General features: G+C 46.0%; 1 protein-coding gene and 1 pseudogene across 2 annotated transcripts in view; both read left to right on the top strand.

Annotated features, from left to right (window-relative positions):
- The window catches only part of CUTA (cutA divalent cation tolerance homolog), a 162,139-nt gene that overhangs the window by 24,408 nt on the left and 117,789 nt on the right, over positions 1-19,942 (top strand). The window contains exon 1 of one of the 2 annotated variants that reach the window (XM_050787846.1): positions 10,201-10,210. The exons of the other annotated variant lie outside the window; for it this stretch is intronic. The gene's annotated coding sequence lies outside the window, so the exon portion shown is untranslated. Of the gene's footprint in view, positions 1-10,200; positions 10,211-19,942 lie in introns of those variants that run through there. 2 annotated transcript variants of the gene reach the window in all.
- Positions 1-19,942, top strand: part of LOC126953362 (uncharacterized) — a 102,738-nt pseudogene that overhangs the window by 12,075 nt on the left and 70,721 nt on the right.

Genomic DNA, 19,942 nt, shown 5'->3' with positions numbered 1-19,942 from the left:
AAGCCGAGGTGGGCAGGTCACTTGAGGTCACGAGTTTGAGACCATCCTGGCCAACATGGTGAAACTCATGTCTCTACCAAATATATATGTATAACAAATATATATGTATGTACACACACACACACACACACACACAAATTAGCCAGGCATGGTGGCACATACCTGTGTTCCTAGCTACTCAGGAGGCTGAGGTAGGAGGATTGGTTGAGTCAGGGAGGCAGTACCACTACACTCCAGCCTGGATGACAAAGTGAGACTCTATTTCTTCTTTTTTTGACACAGAGTTTCTCTCATGTTGCCCAGGCTGGAGTGCAGTGGCAGCAATCTTGGTTTACTGCAACATCCGCTTTCTGGTTTCGAGCAATTCTCCTGCCTCAGCCTCCTGAGTAGCTGGGATTACAGAAGACCGCCACCATGCCCAGCTAATTTTTGTATTTTTCGTAGAGACAGGGTTTCACCATTTTGGCCAGGCTGGTCTCGAACTCCTGACCTTGTGATCCACCTGCCTCAGCCTCTCAAAGTGCTGGGATTATAGGCATAAGCCACTGCGCCTGGCTGAGACTCTATTTCAAAAACAAATAAATAAAAAAATGCTTAAATAAATGATTATTTAAGTTTTTCTTATACTCCTTAACATATCCTTTAAACAAAAGAGACTGTTGTACACACTATTTCTATTTTTGAAAGCAGGAAATGGGCCTGGCGTGGTGGCCTGTAATCCCAGCGCTTTAAGAGGTCAAGGCAGGCAAATCACCTGAGGTTGGGAGTTCGAGACCAGCCTGACCAACATGGAGAAACCCCCATCTCTACTAAAAATACAAAATTAGCTGGGCATGGTGACACATACCTGTAATCCCAGCCACTTGGAGGCTGAGGCAGGAGAATCACTTGAACTTGGGAGGTGGAGGTTACAGTGAGCCAAGTTTGTGCCATTGCACTCTAGCCTGGGCGACAAAAGTGAAACTCCTCCAGCCTAGGCGACAAGAGCGAAACTCCGTCTAAAAAAAAAAAGGCAGGAAACAGTAAAGCAAAACCCTACTGTGGTGTGGAGGAATCAGAGCAAGGAGAGGGTGTCTTTCTGAAGACATTTTTCTTCCTTTTCATGAAACTCCCTCTCAGATATGCCTCCCTTCCCAGCTGGGCACAGTGGCTCATGCCTGTAATCCCACACTTTGGGAGGCCAAGGTGGGTGGATCACTTGAGGTCAGGAGTTTGAGACCAGCCTGGTCAGCATGGTGAAACCCCATCTCTACTAAAAATACACAAATTAGCTGGGTGTGGTGGTGGACGCATGTAATCCCAGTTACTCTGGAGGCTGAGGCAGGAGAAAGAATCGCTTAAACCCGGGAGGTGGAGGTTGCAGTGAGCTGAGACTGTGACACTGCACTACAGCCTAGGCAACAGAGGGAGACTCTGCCTTAAAAACAAAAACAACAGCAACAACAACAAAAAAATGCCTCCCTTCTCCCACTTTCTTTTCTTTTCTTTGTCTTTCTTTCTTTTTTTTTTTTTTTTTTTTGAGATGGAGTCTTGCTCTGTTGCCCAGGCTGGAGTGCAGTGACACTACCTTGGCTCACTGCAACCTCTGCCTCCCAGGTTCAAGCAATTCTCCTGCCTCAGTCTCCCGAGTAGCTGGGATTACAGGCATGTGCCACTAAACCTGGCTGATTTTTGTATTTTTGGTAGAGACAGGGTTTCACCATGTTGGACCAGGCTGGTCTCAAACACCTGACCTCAGGTGATCCACCTGCCTCGGCCTCCCAAAGTGCTGGGATTACAGGCGTGAGCCACCGCGTCCAGCCCCTTCTCCAACTTTCTAAGAAGAGACTCTGAGATTCTTTTTTTTTCTTTTTTTAGAAATGTAAATTTCTAAATGTAAACTAGGCTGAGGTCAGTGGGTCACACCTGTAATCCCAGCACTTTGGGAGGCCAAGGTGGGAGGATCCCTTGAGGCTAGGAGTTTGAGACCAGCCGTGGCAACATAGTGAGACCCCATCTTTACAAAAAAAAAATTTTTTTTAATTAGCCAAGCATGATGGTGCACTCCTGTAGTACTAGCTACTTGGGAGGCCGAGGTGGGAGGAACCCCTATAGCCCAGGAGTTCAAGGTTACACTGAGCTATGATCCTGTCGCTTCACTCTAGCGGGGCAACAAAAGGAGATCCTGTCTCTAAGGGGGGAAGTAATTTTAAAATTCATTTATGTAATTATCAGACTTCTTTTTAGTTGTAGGGGCAAATCAATAAGATCATAGTAGAATTACAGCAAGAAAAATATGAACTGAAAGTCCTTTATTACTTTGGGAAGGAAAATAGAAATGATCGAATAAAAACAAAACCACAAGATTTTTTTTTTAAGCTGGGACTATAGGCAAATAGCCCTGAGCCCAGCATAATGTTACTTTTTTTTTTTCTTTTGAGGTGGAGTCTCGCTTTGTTGCCCAGGCTGGAGTACAATGGTGAGGTCTCAGCTCACTGCAACCTCTGCCTACTGGGTTCAAGCAGTTCTCCTGCCTCAGCCTCCCAAGTAGCTGGGATTACAGGAGCCCGCCACCACGCCTGGCTAATTTTTGTATTAGTAGAGATGGGGTTTCACCATCTTGGCCAGGCTGGTCTTGAACTTGTGACCTTGTGATCCACCTGCCTCGGCCTCTGAAAGTGCTGGGATTACAGGCATGAGTCACCGTGCCCAGCCCATAATGTTACTTTTTTAATGTAAAGTTTAGAAAAGAGGCTTTGGAAGACTGAGATATTCTCTGTGCGTGTGTTTGTTTTGTTTTGTTTTGTTGTTTTGAGATGGAGTCTTGCTCTGTCGCCAGACTGGAGTGCAGTGGCGTGATCTCGGCTCACTGCAACCTCCGCCTCCCAGGTTCAAGCGATTCTTCTGCTTCAGCCTCCTGAGTAGCTGGGACTACAGGAACGCACCACCACACCCAGCTAATTTTTGTATTTTCAGTAGAGACAGGGTTTTACCATGTTGGTCAGGATGGTCTCAATTTCTTGACCTCGTCATTCGCCCACCTGGGACTCCCAAAGTGCTGGGATTACAGGCGTTAGCCACTATCCCCGGCCTGGAATCTTTAAGATAACTTGATTTGCCACATTTGACAGTCTGAATTATTAGGTTTATGATAATTATTTACATGCTTAAGAATTTCTTCTTGTTTGACTTGTAAATCTGCCCTATGAGGAATTTGAAGTGCTTGGGAAAAAAATCAAGTGTATTACATTTGTAAATGTAGTTTAAATATTTAAGAGAATTTAATTAACTAAGTTTATAAATGCTATGAGTAATGTTCAAGCAAATTAAATATGTCAAGCCCATGGGCTAATTGTGTATTAATCAAAGAACAAGTTATTACTCTTATTTTTATCCACAACCTGAAAGATTTCTAAATAGAGTATCGGGATATGGAAGTTAAATTTAAAAACGTAAGAAGATCTGTTTTTTTGTTTGTTTGTTTGTTTGTTTGAGACGGAGTCTTGCTCTGTTGCCCAGGCTGGAGTGGAGTGGCGCAATCTCAGCTCACTGCAAGCTCCGCCTCCCGGGTTTACTTACGCCATTCTCCTGCCTCAGCCTCCCGAATAGCTGGGACTACAGGCACCCGCCCCCATGCACAGCTAATTTTTTGTATTTTTAGTAGAGACGGGGTTTCACCGTGGTAGCCAGGATAGTCTCGATCTCCTGACCTCGTGATCCGCCTGCCTTGGCCTCCCAAAGTGCTGGGATTACAGGCGTGAGCCACCACGCCCGGCCGAAGATCTGTTTTTAAACTTACAATATTAACTGAAAATTGATTTAGGCTAGGGGCAGTGGTGCAAGCCTGTAATCTCAGTACTTTTGAGACTCCGTCTCAAAAAAAAAAAAAGAGGAAAAGAAAGGAAAAGAAAAAGAGGAAGGAAGGAAGGAAGGGAGAGAAGGAGGGAGGGAGGGAGGGAGGGAAGGAGGGAAAGAAGAAAGGAAGGAAGGGAAGGAAGGGAGGAAGGAAATTAACTTAAAAATTTAAACATGAGCAACTTCAAATAGTCCTTTCTGTTCTCAAATGTTTCCCTAAGATATTCACTCTCCAAGACACCTGACTATTTCCCGTCTCAGGGTTCTCTTGGAACTTCTGCCTGAGTTTTTACAGCCTTTCTTCCTGACAACTCTTTCACCTAGCCCCGCCTTTTAAGGTTACTTAACTTGTATTTATTTGTTTTTAATTAATTAATTAATTTATTATTATTATTATTTTGAAACAAGATCTCACTCTGTCACCCAGGCTGGAGGGCAGTGATAAGATTCTAGCTCATTGGCCGGGCGCGGTGGCTCACGCCTGTAATCCCAGCACTTTGGGAGGCCGAGGTGGGTGGATCATGAGGTCAGGAGATCAAGACCATCTTGGCTAACATAGTGAAACCCCATCTCTACTAAAAATACAAAAAATTAGCCGGGCGTAGTGGTGGGTGCCTGTAGTCCCAGCTACTCGGGAGGCTGAGGCAGGAGAATGGCGTGAACCTGGGAGGTGGAGCTTGCAGTGAGCCGAGATCGCGCCACTGCACTCCAGCCTAGGTGACAGAGCGAGACTCCGTCTCAAAAAAAAAAAAAAAAGATTCTAGCTCATTGCAGCCTCAAACTCCTGGGCTCGAGCAATCTTCCTACCTCAGGCACCCAAGCAGCCGGGACTACAAGGAGCAGGCCACCACACCCAGCTAATTTTTCAATTTTTTTGGAGATGAGGTCTCACTATGTTGCCAGGGCTGGTCTTGAACTCCTGGGCTCAAAAGATTCTCCCACCTCCGCCTTCCAAAGTGCTGGGATTACAGGGCTGAGCCACATTCCAGACCTTAACTTTTGTAAGAATACACATTTTGGCCAGGCACAGTGGCTCAGGCCTGTAATCCCAGCACTTTGGGAGCCCGAGGTGGGTAGATCACTTGAGGTCAGGAGTTCAAGACCAGCCTGGGTAACATGGTGAAACCACATCTCTACTAAAAACACAAAAAATTAGCCAGGCATGGTGACCCACGCCTGTAGTCCCAGCTACTCAGGAGGCTGAAGCAGGAGAATCGCTTGAACCCAGGAGGTAGAGGTTGCAGTGAGTCGAGAGCGAGCCACTGCACTCCAGCCTGGATGACAGAGAGAGACTCTGTCTAAAATACATACATACATACATATATACATACATACACATTTTGTCAGAGTAGTTTGAAGGCAGGATCCAATGAAGGGCTTAGCAAGTACCTGGCATGAAATAAAGTAAATAAGTTTATTGACTGTGCTTGTTCATGCCTTCTTCTTTTTTTTTTTTTTTTTTTTTGAGATGGAGTTTTGCTCTTGCTCTTGTTGGTTATCACCTCTATATTCCACAGCACTCACAAGCTTCAATGCTTACTCTTTCAGTGGTCTTTCTCTCGGTCCAGTATTTATAAATTTGGCTTATATAATAGTAAAATCGAAATTTTTTAAAAAAATGCTTTAGACCAGGTGTGGTAGCTAACGCCTGCAATCCCAGCACTTTTTTTTTTTTTTTTTTTTAGACAGGGTCTTACTCTGTCAACCAGGCTGGCGTGTAGTGGTGCAATCTTGACTCACTGCAGCCTTGACCTCTCAAGCTCAGCCTCCCAAGTAGCTGGGACTATAGGTGTGCACCACCACGTCCGGTTAATTTGTTTTGTTTTTTTTTTTTTTTTTGAGACGGAGTCTCACGCTGTTGCCCAGGCTGGAGTGCAGTGGCGCGATCTCGGCTCACTGCAAGCTCCGCCTCCCGGGTTCCCGCCATTCTCCTGCCTCAGCCTCCTGAGTAGCTGGGACTACAGGCGCCCGCCACCGCGCCCGGCTAATTTTTTGTATTTTTAGTAGAGACGGGGTTTCACTGTGGTCTCGATCTCCTGACCTTGTGATCCGCCTGCCTCGGCCTCCCAAAGTGCTGGGATTACAGGCTTGAGCCACCGCGCCCGGCCGGTTAATTTGTTGTTGTTGTTGCAGGGAAGGGTTTTCACCAGCTTGCCCATGCTGGTCTTGAACTCCTGGATTCAATTCTCCCACCTCGGTCTCCCAAAGTGCTAGGATTACAGGCATGAGCCACCACATTCGGCCAATCCCAGCACTTTGGAGGGCCAAGGGCTGGTGGATTGCTTGAGCCCAGGAATTCAGGATCAGCCTGAGCAATGTAGTGAGACCCAGTCTCTACAAAGAATTTTTTAAAATTCGCCAGGCTGGTGGCATGCACATGTGGTTCCAATTACTTGGGAGGCTGAGGTAGAAGGATTGTTTCAGCCTGGCAGTCAAGGCTGCAGTGAGCTGTGATTGCACCACTGCACTCCAGCCTGGGCAACAGAGACTCTTCTCAAAACAAAAAGAAAAAAATCACACACACACAAGCAAAAGTATTTTATGCTAAAAGATGTTAATTCCTGGCAAAATCTCAATTAACCAAAGATTAGGATAGTAAGGAAAAACACTAGGGAAATGGTTGTGCAAATTTGTCTCTAAAAGGATTTAGGCTGTTTACAATGGCCTAAACCAAAAAGCATGATAAAATACATTTAAAACAAAACAAGAAAGATAAGGCAAGGGGAAAACAAAGATAGCAAAGTGGGAGGGGGTAAATTAGCAGAATGGAAAAAAAATGCACATTCTAACATCATATATCCTTGTCCTACAAGATTAGCTCTAAGCTTTCTTTCTTTCTGTTTTTTGTTTGTTTGTTTTTGTTTTTGAGACAGAGTCTCCCTCTGCTGCCCAGGCTAGAGGAAGTCGCTTGATCTCCACTCACTGCAACCTCCACCTGCTGGGTTCAAGCAACTATCGTGCCTCAACCTCCCCAGTAGCTGGGATTACAGGTGCGTGCCACCACGCCCGGATAATTTTTTGTATTATTATTATTATTATTGTTATTATTATTTGTATTTTTAGTAGAGATGGGTTTCACCATGTTGGCCAGGCTGGTCTCAAACTCCTGATCTCGGATGATCCACCTGCCTTGGCCTCCCAAAGTGCTGGGTTTACAGGCATGAACTGCCGTGCCCTGCCTATATTCAGTATTTAGTAGTCACACGCTGTACAGGTTTGTAGCCTTGGAGCAACAGGCTCTACCATAATAGCCTAGGTGTGTAGAAGACTATACTAGCTAGGTTTGTATAAGTGTACTCCATAATGTTTGTAGGACAACTGATTCGCTTGGCACTGCATTTCTCAGGGCTGGGTGCAATGGCTCACGCCTTTAATCCCAGCACTTTGGGAGCTAGAGGTGGGCAGATCACCTGAGGTTGGGAGTTCGAGACCAGCCTGGCCAACATGGCAAAACCCCATTACTACTAAAAATACAAAAATTAGCCAGTCGTGGTGGTGCATGCCTGTAATCCCAGCTACTTGGGAGGCTGAGGCAGGAGAATCGCTTGAACCCAGGAAGCAGAGGTCTCAGTGAGCCAAGATCAGGCCACTGCACTCTAGCCTGGGCAACAGAGCAAGAGTCCGTCTCAAAAAAAAATTAATTGATTGAATAAAACAATGCATTTCTGAGAATGTATCCCCATCGTTAAGCAACACACAACTGTAGCTGAGATCCCTTAGAACTGCCCTCTTTTAACAGATGAGAATCATTCATGAGGTAGTCCCAGCTGCTCAGGAGGCTGAGCCGGGAGGACTCTGCCCAGGCCTAGGAGTTCAAGGCTGTAGTGTACTGTGATCATACCTGAGATACCTGAGAAGAGCCACTGCATTCTAGCTGGGGCAACACAGCAAGATCTGCCTGGAAAAAAAAAAGAATCAGAAATGAGTACAGGGGTGGAAATAATATCTTACCACTAGGACCTCAGAGCTCTCCCAGGTAATAGGGGATCAGGAACAGCTCTAACCACTAGTGCTCTGGCCAAAAGAGGGCTTGCCATGACAATAAGGGGCACAGAGCACAGGCAAATTCTCTCTCTCTCTTTTTTTTTTTTTTTTTTTTTTTTTTTGAGATGGAGTCTTGCTCCATCACGCCAGCCTCCAGACTGGAGTGCAGTGGCACACTCAGCTTACTGCAACCTCTGCCTTCTGGGCTCCAGCAATTTTCCTGCCTCAGCCTCCTGAATAGCTGGAATTAACAGCATGCATCCTGACACTCAACTAATTTTTGTATCTTTAGTAGAGTCAGGGTTTTGCCATGTTGGCCGGGCTCGTCTTGAACGCCTGACCTCAAGTGATCTACCTGCCTTGGACTCCCAAAGTGCTGGGATTACAGGCGTGAGCCATCACGCCCGACCTGGCACAGGCAAATTCTAAGCCTTTTGTCTGACACAAAAATAAGACTGCTTACTAAGATAACAAGCTAAGAGGTCTAGTTTGACACATCCTACAACATGTGGGAGGAAGAATGGGGAAGAGCCCACAGCTGGTAAGAAACTGCAGGTAAGTCCTCCAGTCAGAGGCTGTGACTCACAGGAAAGTCCTTACTCCATAATTCTCAACAGGTGCAGTGGCTCACGCCTTTAATTCCAAGACTTTGGGAGGCCGAGGCGGGAGGATTGCTTGAGCCCTGGAGTTCAAGACCATAGGAAGGACTTACAACATAGGAAGAGGTGTCTCTATAGAGGCTAATAAATTAACCGGGCATGGTGGCACACATCTTTAGTCCCAACTATTCGGGAGGCTGAGGCAGGAGAATCCCTTGAACCCGGGAGGCAGAGGTTGCAGCGAGCCGAGATTGCGCCACTGCACTCCAACCTGGGCAGCAGAGGGAGGTTCCATCTAAAAAAAAAATAAATAAATAAAAATAAATACTGAATATAATACCATGGTAGGTATTTGTGTATCTAAACCTGGAAAAGGTACAGTAAAAATATTGCATTATAATCTTATGAGACCACCTTCTGGCCGGGCGCGGTGGCTCAAGCCTGTAATCCCAGCACTTTGGGAGGCCGAGGCGGGCGGATCACAAGGTCAGGAGATCGAGACCACAGTGAAACCCCGTCTCTACTAAAAATACAAAAAATTAGCCGGGCGCGGTGGCGGGCGCCTGTAGTCCTAGCTACTCAGGAGGCTGAGGAAGGAGAATGGCGTGAACCCAGGAGGCGGAGCTTGCAGTGAGCCGAGATCGCACCACTGCACTCCAGCCTGGGCAACAGCGTGAGACTCCGTCTCAAAAAAAAAAAAAAAAAAAAAAAAAAAAAAATGAGACCACCTTCTGTCATTGACCAAAACGGTAATGGGGTGTGTGACTATGCTGCTTGCCTTTCTCACACCTGGAGTCTCTGTGAGTGGTCTGCACAGCAGGAGCCCAGCCCTGGGACTGACTGTAGCTTCCAGGGTGGCTGCCCACCACCACTGTCCTTCAGGTCATCCTAGACACACAAGAAGGACGTGCCCAGCAGGACTATATTGTTTTCCAGACCTCAGAGTATAGTCTGACCCCTGAGAGAGCTTATTTCTCCAACTTCCTCAAAGAGATGAAATGATTTTTTAGCTCTTTTTTGTCACTCTACTCTGGTATTGAAATGATTTAATTAGATTAAAATTGGGGGGACATTAAGGTGGAAGACTGCCACCTGCAGTTTGCCAGCCCCTCACACTGTATAGCTCAAAGAGAAGTCTTCGTATTGTTGCAGAAAGGATGAAAGGCTGAAAGGATGAAAGGATGAAAGGGTGAAAGGATGGGGTGGGGATTAATTCCACCCTTGACATGAATGTGATAGAAAAGAGATTCTCAGGATATCATCTAAAAATGAAAGCAGGAAACAGATTCAGCTTTAACTACCCATTGTCAGTATTTCTGTGGTCACTAGGAGAAAAACTTTTTTTTTTTTTTGAGACAGTCTGAGTCACTGTTGTCATCCAGGCTGGAGTGCAGCAGTGCAATCTCGGCTCACTGCAACCTCTGCCTCCTGGTTTCAAACAATTCTTCTGCCTCAGCCTCCCAAGTAGCTGGGTTACAGGCATGAGCCACCATGTCCAGTTTTGTATTTTTAGTAGAGACAGGGTTTCACCATGTTGGCCAGGCTGGTCTCGAACTCCTGACCTCAAGGGATTCTCCCACCTCGGCCTCCCAAAGTGCTGGGATTGCAGGCAGGAGCCACTGTGCCCAGGCTAGAAAAACGTTTATCCGAGGAATCCTTTTAGGCTAGTTTGGACTGGAAGAAAGTGGAGAGGTAGGGAGTCTTTGGCTCATCACGGGGAGAAGGAATCCTGAAATAATAGGCTGGGGTAGCTCCACCCCTAAGGAAGCAAATGGAGTATCTAGAACCAGGGGGAAGGGGCTAGGGGGTGGGAGCAGAAAAGATCACAGCTAGTTCTCGTGGGGCCAGGAGTGAAGGGGCTAACCAGCAGAGATTTGGCCTGAGATCCCTGTTCTTAACACTCAGACCCTTTTCCTTGTCCACAAATAGGATTTTCAGTTGATAAACCTGAGGCGATAAACCAGTTGGAAAGGAGAGGTCTTGTGTATCCAGGCTTGACAAAGCCACACCAGACATAATGCCAAGAGACAGCCAGACAGGGAAATGCAGCAAGACCTCTGGGGCCCGGTCTGCTCTGCTTTTGACTTGTACTAATCAAGGCGAATAGTTGTAAAAGCTTCTGAGTTATTGCTAAGAGTATAAGCGCATTTTAATTAGTTTTGTCTTCCTGATTGATTTTACAATTACCAGTGATTATCCTTTCACTCTCAGGCCTTGCTCTGATTCGGGGTTACCATGAAGGAAGGTTAAGATGGGTTTCTTGGGCTGAGCACGGTGGCTCACGCCTGTAATCTCAGCACTTTAGGAGGCTGAGGTGGGTGGATCCCGAGGTCAGGAGTTCGAGACCAGTCTGGCCAACATAGTGAAACCTCATCTCTACTAAAAATACAAAAAGTTAGCCAGGCATAGTGGTGTGCACCAGTAATCCCAACTACTCGGGAGGCTGAGGCAGGAGAATTGGGTGAACCCAGGAGGCGGAACTTGCAGTGAGCCAAGATCCTGCCATTGCACTCCAGCCTGGGCAACAATGTGAGACTCCATCACAAAAAAAAAAAAAAAGGCCGGGCGTGGTGGCTCAAGCCTGTAATCCCAGCACTTTGGAAGGCCGAGACGGGCGGATCACGAGTTCAGGAGATCGAGACCATCCTGGCTAACACAGTGAAACCCCGTCTCTACTAAAAATACAAAAAAAAACTTAGCCGGGCGAGGTGGCAGGCGCCTGTAGTCCCAGCTACTCGGGAGGCTGAGGCAGGAGAATGGCGTAAACCCGGGAGGCGGAGCTTGCAGTGAGCTGAGATCCGGCCACTGCACTCCAGCCTGGGTGACAGAGCGAGACTCCGTCTCCAAAAAAAAAAAAAAAAAGATGGGTTTCTTGGTCAGATGGGGTAGCTTACGCCTGTAATCTCAGCACTTTAGGAGGCTGAGATGGGAGGACCACTTGAGACCAAGAGTTTGAGACTAGTCTGGACAACACGGTGAAACTCCTTTCCTAGAAAAAAATTTAAAAATTAGCTGAGTGTGGTGGCTCATGCCTGTGGTCCCAGCAACTCCTGAAGCTGAGCAGGCAGGAGGATTGTTTGAGCCCAGGATTTTGAGGCTGCGGTAAGCTATGATTGCACCACTGCACTTCAGCCTTGGGTGACAGAGCAAGACCCTGTCTCTAAAAAAATAAAATTAAATTAAAATGTTTAGGATGAGTTTCTTTCCACCTTCATCAGGTGGAATCCCAGTTCTCAAGTTCTCAATGGACTTGGGATTTCAAAGTGAGAAGAGGGTTGTTCTCACGGTTCTTGTTGTTTGGTATCTGTGTGTTTTTTGTTTTTTGTTTTTTGTTTTGGAAATGGAAGAAGCGTAGAGAATGGGACTTTGGATCTGGAATCTCCAAGTTCTCAAAAACTTTCATGTTCAGTAAGCACCACTCTGAATCCAGTGGCCCCTCTTCTGGCATTGAGACTGAGAAAAGGGTGTCTGAGTGATGGCAATGGGACCTCCAAACCTCCTTCCTCATCTTTGCCTTAGTGAATTCCTAGGGACTGGGAAGATGATCCAGGCAGTTGTCCCAACAGAAAAAGCTGTTTTGCCCCCCCCCCCCTTTTTTTTTTTTTTTGAGATAGAGTCTCGCTTTGTCGCCCAGGTTGGAGTGCAGTAGCACGGTCTCGGCTCACTGCAATGTCCGCCTCCTGGGTTCAAGTGATTCTCATGCCTCAACCTCCCAAGGGGCTGGGATTACAGGCATGCGACACCACATCTGGCTAATTTTTGTATTTTTAGTAGAGATGGGGCTTCGCCATGTTGGCCAGGCTGGTCTTGAACTCCTGGCCTCAAGTGACCTGCCTGCCTCGGTCTCCCAAAGTGTTGGGATTACTGGCGTGAGCCACCGCGCCTGGCCTGTTTTGCCCTCTTGAAGATGGAGACCTTCCCTGGCTCCTGTGTTTGGGGGACCAGGAGCCCAGGACTCTTCTACACTTTCCTGTTTGCTGAGTTTGGGGCCTGATACAGTACGGTATCGATGTGAACCCCATCATCCAGGCCACTTGGGTCAGTTCTCTCCATGGGTGTGCTAAAGGCAACATAATAACCTCAGCCACCAGACATGTAAAGAGTTAAGGCTTTATTGCTTATGAAGTTAAGTTAAACATTAGACGGTCAAATTCTGTTTAAAAACTAAATCCAAGCTGGGCACGGTGGCTCATGCCTGTAATCCCAGCACTGTGGAAGGCTGAGGTGGGCGGACCACTTGAGGTCAGGAGTCCAGCCTGGCCAACATGGTGAAACTCCAGCTCTACTAAAATACAAAAATTAGCCAGACGTGGTGGCGGGTGCCTGTAATCCCCGTTATTCGGGAGGCTGAGGCAGGAGAATCCCTTGAACCCACGGAGGTTGCAGTGAGCCAAGACTGAGTCACTGCACTGCAGCCTGGGCTACAGAGCAAGATCCTGTCTCAAAAAAAAAAAAAAAAAAGAGAAAACCAAATCACCAGTAGAGTCCATCCTTATTTCTGTTCATTTTCACCTCCATACTCTTATGAGGAGAGAGGTTGGTTGCTAATAATGAGCCTCTCCTGGTTTAAATGAAAAACCACACCTTCCAGAAAACAGCATATCTATTTAAACAGCATTTCCAGGACTACAAATCGTAAGAAACCTATCAGCATTGCCGACTTTTTAGAAGTCAGAGGTTACTTTCCCCGGACATAATAGCATCTCTGAAGTCTAGGAGTCTTGAAAGACTCCTTAAAAATAACCTCAGCTAGAGTAGTTTTATGACATTGAATATTTGCTTTCTGCAATTGTAGAAGAGATAATTTTTTCCCCTTGTAATCTTGCTGAGATTTCTCACTAGCATTTACAAAAGCCTGGCTTGGAATTCCATTAATTAGTATCAGAGAAGGGAAATAAGAGGCAAATCTGACAAGCTCAAGTCTCATAACGCAAGGAAAGGGCTGGATGGGATAATTATCTTTTTTTTTTTTTTTTTTTTTTTTTTGAGACGTAGTCTTGCTCTGCAGTCAAATGCTCTATTCCTGAGCTATACCCCCTTCACCTAGTAGTCTTGCTCTGTCACCCAGGCTGGAGTGCAGTGGCGCAATCTCGGCTCACCGCAACCTCTGCCTCCCAGGTTCAAGCGATTCTCCTGCCTCAGTCTCCCAGGTGCATGTCACCACACCCGGCTGATTTTTTGTATTTTAGTAGAGACCGGGTTTCACCATGTTGGCCAGGCTGCTCTAAAACTCCTCACCTCAAGTGATCCGCCTGCCTCAGCCTCCCAAAGTGCTGGGATTATAGGCTTGAGCCACCACGCCTGGACTTGGATGGGATAATTATCAAACAGAACACAGGAATATTTATAGATTTATTTTTTCTGTACACTCCAGTTCTGGCTTTTATTTAACACTGACTATACGATACTCTGATACTACCACATGCTTACAACCCAGAAAGGTGTATTTTTATATTAGTGTCTGTAAAGACGGATTTAAAATGTGTATTTTAAACACAGCAGTTGAGCTGAGTGCATTTTATATAATATGCTGAGATTTACCTGTCCTACTTCAAACAAATTCTCAATTTCCCCGAACACGGAGATACAAAGGAGTCATGTTTTCTGCCTGTAGAATGTGGAGGATGCGTGTTAGGCAGAACACACGTCAAATATAAGTTGAGTCTCAGCTAGTCCCAGCCGCTCATGTGGCCCTGAGGCCTGTGATCACAGCCTCTCCTGTCACTGCCACACAGGTGGCTCCTGGGCCAGAGGCCAAGCAGTAACTCTTGGGGTCCCATGAAGAAAGGAGAGCAGAAGCTGGCTGGTGGGACACCCCAGGCCCAGTTCATTCCAAGTGGAGCTGCTCGGATGACAGCTCCCCGAGCTCGGAGCTGGTGTGGTATCACTCCTGTAGCGAGGGACCAGGAGCTGTGTGTCAAAGATGAACTAATTTCTACTCCATTTCCTTCTCAAACGCATTTCCTTACAGCCTTGCCCTGGCTGTAGAGGCTCCCCTGCTTTCTGTTCAGGATTCCGGAGAGGAAAATTCTAAGCTCCTGTGTGTAGTAAGCCCTTGAAATAGGTCTTCTGGATTATTTACTAGCATATGGTGGTTTGAAGATTTCTTTCTGCCACGTAAGTAGATAGTTTTCAGGTGAAGTGCTGGAATTTACACTAGCCTTTGGGAACACTTTCATTTTAGTACGGTGGCCATATGTCCCAATTTGTCTAGGGACAATGCTGGTTAAGACCCAATGTCCTAGTGTAATTATTTTTATTTTCTCTATGCCTATGCATACCCATGTGTGATTATTAATACGACTCCCTTTCATTCCTAGAAGTAGCTCCGTTGGAACCGTAAGCCATGTGGTCACTGGAATTCTAGGACAGATTTCATATGCCCTGATCTTGCTTCCTACTCCCCGAACCCCCTCCCCAGTCACTCTCTCTAACTTAACCAGTCCCACTAATTTACCTCCAGGGCCCCGCAACTGTGCAGCCCAGGAAGCCCTTTTCACCACAGGTTGGTTGTGTAATTGGCTTCTGTCATTACTGTGGCCTGTGATGCTATGTGAGGATGAAAACCAAATACTTTAATTACCTCCTGCCTAAAGGAATTATGAAAAGTAGATGAATCCCAGTTGTAAACACCCTGAGGAAGATGTAGCATTGAGTGGCTGTCCTGTGCAACTTCCTGAAGGGTTCTCATCACTTCAACTTGTTTTTTATTTCTGACTACGTTAAGACAAAAATCAGGACAGCTTCAGGGCCAACGTGGGTTGTTAGGCCAGCCCAGGGTCTTGAAGTAAGTTCAACTGAGGTACAGTCATGCGCTGAATATCAGCGTTTCGGTCAATGACAGACCACATATACAATGGTGGTCTCAGAAGATTATAGTGGAGTCAAAAAATTCCTGTTGCCTAGTGGTGTCTTGGCTGTGCTAATGTCATGGTATGACGACTTAATTTTATTATTTTGGTTTTACTTTATTATTATTATTATTTTGAGACAGAGTCTCACTCTGTCACCCAGGCTGGAGTGCAGTGGCGCGATCTCGGCTCACTGCAACCTCCGCCTCCTGGATTCAAGTGCCTCCAGAGTAGCTGAGATTACAGGCACGTGCCACCACGTCCAGCTAATTCTTTTTTGTATTTTTAGTAGAGATGGGGTTTCACCATGTTGGCCAGATTGGCCTCGAACTTGTGACCTCAGGTGATCCACCCACCTCAGCCTCCCAAAATGCTGGGATTACAGGGGTGAGCCACCGCACCCAGCCTGTTTTATTTTATTATTTTAGTATTATTATTATTAATTATTACTTTTTGAGACAGAGTCTCACTCTGTTACCCCAGCTGGAGTATAGTGGTATGATCTTGGCTCACTGCAATCTCTGCTTCCCAGGTTCAAGGGATTCTCATGCCTCAGCCTCCTGAGTGGCTGAGATTACAGGGGCACTCCACCATGCCTGGCTATTTTTTTGTGTATTTTTTTTTTTTGTACAGATGGGGTTTCACCATGTTGGTCAGGCTGGTCTCGAACTCCTGGCCTCAAGTGATCTACCTGCCTTGGCCTCTCAAAGTCTCGGGATTACAGGCGTGAACCACCGCCCCTGGCCTCTTTTTAAATTTTTAATGTTTAAAAATATATATATATTTATAACATATATTTAATATATTTATATATAAATACATAATACATGTATTTATATATAACATATATATACATATATTTATATATAACATATATATACATATATTTTTTATATAACATATATATACATATTTTTTTTTTTTTTTTTGAGATGGAGTCTTGCTCTGTCACCCAGACTGGAGTGCAGTGGCCTGATCTTGGCTCACTGCAACCTCCACCTCCTGTGTTCAAGCAATTCTCCAGCCTCAGCCTCCTAAGTAGCTGGGATTACAGGGGCCCACCACCGTGCCTGGTTAATTTTGTTGTTGTTATTGTTGTTGTTTGTTCGTTTGTTTGTTTTTGAGACAGAGTCTTGCTGTGTCACCCAGGCTGGAGTGCAATGGTGCGATCTCGGCTCACTGCAGCCTCCATCTCCCAGGTTCAAGTGATTCTCCTGCTTCAGCTTCCCAAGTAGCTGGTATTTACAGGTGCCTGACACCATGCTTGGCTAATTTTTTGTATTTTTAGTAGAGACAGGGTTTTGCCATGTCGGCCAGGCTGGTCTTGAATTCCTGACCTCAGGAGATCTGCCTGCTTTGGCCTCCCAAAGTGTTGGGATTACAGGCATAAGCCACCGCTCCTGGCCCTTTTTTTTTTTTTTTTTTTTTTTTTTTTTTTTTTTTTTTTTTGAGAGGGAGTGTCACTCTTATCACCCAGGCTGGAGTGCAGTGGCACAATCTCAGCTCACTGCAACCTCCCCCTCCTGGGTTCAAGTGATTCTCCTGCCTCAGCCCCCTGAGTAACTGGGATTGCAGGGACACACCACCATACCCAGCTAGTTTTTGTATTTTAAGTAGAGGGGGTTTCACCATGTTGGCCAGGTTGGTCTCAAACTCCTGAACTCAGGCATTCTGCCAGCCTCAGCCTCCCAAAGTGCTGAGATTACAGGCATGAGCCACCGCACTGGCCTACATTTTTTATTTTTAGTAGAGACAGGGTTTCACTATGTTGGCCAGGCTGGTCTCAAACTCCTGACTTCAAGTGATCCACCTGCCTTGGCCTCCCAAAGTGCTGGAATTACAGGCGTGAGCCACCATGCCTGGTTTATTTTTAATTTTTTTTGTAGAGATGGGGGTCCCCCTGTGTTGCCCAGGCTGGTCTTGAATGTCCTGGCCTCAAGTAATACTCCCACCTCAGCCTTCCAAAGCACTGGGGTGGCAGGAGTTAACCACTTTGCCCAGCCTATTCTTTTTTAAGAGATGGGGGTCTCGCTATGTTGCCCACGCTGGAGTGCAGTGGTTCACAGATGCGACACCACTACTGATTAGCATGGGAGTCTTGACCAGCTCTGTTTCCTGCCTGGGCCAGTTCACTTCTCCTTAGGCAACCTAATGGTCCCCAGCTCCAGGGAGGTTGCTATATAAATGTTGAAGTTAGTGCTGACACCAGATCAAGATAGCTCATTACATCTCAGAAATCCTTTGCTCAAGCAATCCTCCTGCCTTAGCCTCCCTCAGCTTCTGGAGTAGCTGGGACTCCAGGTGCCTGCCATGGTGCCTGACTGCTTAATTTCTTTTTTTTTTTTTTAGATGGAGTCTCACACTGTCACCTGGACTGGAGTGCAATGGCTCGATGTCGGCTCACTGCAACCTCCGCCTCCCAGGTTCACACGATTCTCCTACCTCAGCCTCCAGAGTAGCTGGGATTACAGGTGCCCACCACCACACTCGGCTAATTTTTTGTATTTTTAGTAGAGAGGGGGTTTCACCCTGTTGGCCAGGATAGTCTCGATCTCTTGACCTCGTGATCCATCTGCCTCGGCCTCCCAAAGTGCTGGGATTACAGGCATGAGCCACCGTGCCCGGCCACTTAATTTCTTTATAAATTTAGTGTAGCCTAAGTGTACAGTGTTCATAAAGTCTGTAATAGTGTACAGTAATGTCCTAGGCCTTCACGTTCGCTCACTACTCACTGAATGACTCACCCACGGCAAATTCCAGTCCTGCAAGCTCCATTCATAATAAGCGCCCTATATAGGTGGACCATTTTTTAATCCTTTAAGCCATATTTTTACTGTACCTTTTCTATGTTTAGATACACAAACACCATTGTGTTACAACTGCCTATAGTATTCAGTACAGTGCTGCACAGGTTTGTGATCTAGGAGCAACAGACTAGACAATCTAGCCTAGGTGTGCTGTAGGCTGTACCAGCTGGGTGTGAGTAAGGATACCCTGTGGTGTTTGCACAACAATGTATTTCTCAGAACATGTCCCTGTCATAACGGGGTGATGACAGTGCTTCCAGAGAGGCCTCCCTGTCCAGGAGAAACAGCTCCCTTCATCTCTTTCCCAGCTGCTTCACTCAGTTTACCATTCCCGCCTGGGGCCTAAAAATGTCTGAGTTTGTGAACTCAGCTCTAAATTTCCCTTCCTGTCTTCGTTACCTATTGTTCACGATGGAATGGAATGGAAAAGGTTTGAAGGAAAACCTGACAGCCACTGAGGTTGGCTTTGCAAGGGGGATCACCACAGGTAAGACAGGCCTGGCCCTAAGGCTCAAACCACCCTATTCACAAAGATGTCAGTGATATTAGCTAACCTTTGCTAAGTAACTCCTGCTTGCCAGTCACCATTCTAGGCATTTTCCTGCTGGCAACCTTAAGGGCAATGTGCTTTTATTATCCCCATTTTATAGGTAAAGGAAGTGGCTGGCAGGGCGTGGTGACTCACGCCTGTAATCCCAGCACTTTGGGAGGCCAAGGCAGATGGATCACGAGGTCAAGAGATCGAGACTATCCTGGCCAACAGGGTGAAACCCCCTCTCTATTAAACATACAAAAAAAATTAGCCGGGCATGGTGGCAGGCGCCTGTAGTCCCAGCTACTTGGGAGGCTGAGGCAGGAGAATCGCTTGAACCCAGGAGGCAAAGGTTGCAGTGAGCCAAGATCATGCCACTGCACTCCAGCCTGGGCGACAGAGCAAGACTCCATCTCAAATAAACAAAGAAAAAAATTGCTCTTTATTTTCTGATTATAGAAGTAATCGTTCATTATCGAAAAGTAGGAAAGCACAGAAAAAACAAGTTATCTCTATTTCCACCCTGAAATATAATCCCATATTTAGTAAGGGTTCTTCCAGGTCTGTCTTTTTTTCTTCCTGAGTATATATATTTCTAAACACAGCTGGGATCATTTGACACATCTGTTTTGCATCCTGATTTTTAAAATGTCTTCTATATTCCCATGGCATGTTCTGCTCTTTTACATTACTATTATCATTTTTAAAATTGGAGACGTGGTCTTGCTATGTTTCTGCCCAGGCTGGTCTTGAACTCCTGGGTTCAAGTGATCCTGCCATCTCAGCCTCCCGGGTAGCTGTAACTATAGGCATGCAGCACTCCACTCAGCTTCTTTTACATCGTTTTTAAATGGTTGCAAAGTCTTATATTATATATATGTACCGTGATGAATTTTGTTCTTAACTGATTCCCTATTGTTGGACATTTATGTAACTTCCAAGCTGTTATTATTAACCAGCATGCCAATTTTCGATGAGAAATGTATCTGGCAAGTAAATAAGACTATTCTGCAAGTTGATCACACATCTTTTCCCTATGAGAAAAGATGTAGAAAATCTAACTATATCACAGAATTCAAAAAGGGGCATTGATTAATCCTAGTAACTGGAGTCAGGAAGCTGTGTCATAGCCTGTTAATATTGTATTTGGACATATGTTCCGATAACATTTTCTACACTGCAGCCTTCCAAATTACATCAAAGACAATGCCCTAATCATGTCAAGGTCTCCTCCTCCTCACCGTTAGAGATAGCTGGAGCTGAATGGGTTCTGCTGGTGATTAATCTCTCTCCTGCCGCTCTCAGGGTCCCGAGTGCCCTTCACCATCATCCCCA

Source organism: Macaca thibetana, chromosome 4, assembly GCF_024542745.1.
Source record: "Macaca thibetana thibetana isolate TM-01 chromosome 4, ASM2454274v1, whole genome shotgun sequence".
Lineage (NCBI taxonomy): Eukaryota > Metazoa > Chordata > Mammalia > Primates > Cercopithecidae > Macaca > Macaca thibetana.
Note: the sequence above shows the minus strand (reverse complement) of the source record. Positions and strands in the feature narration are given on the sequence as shown.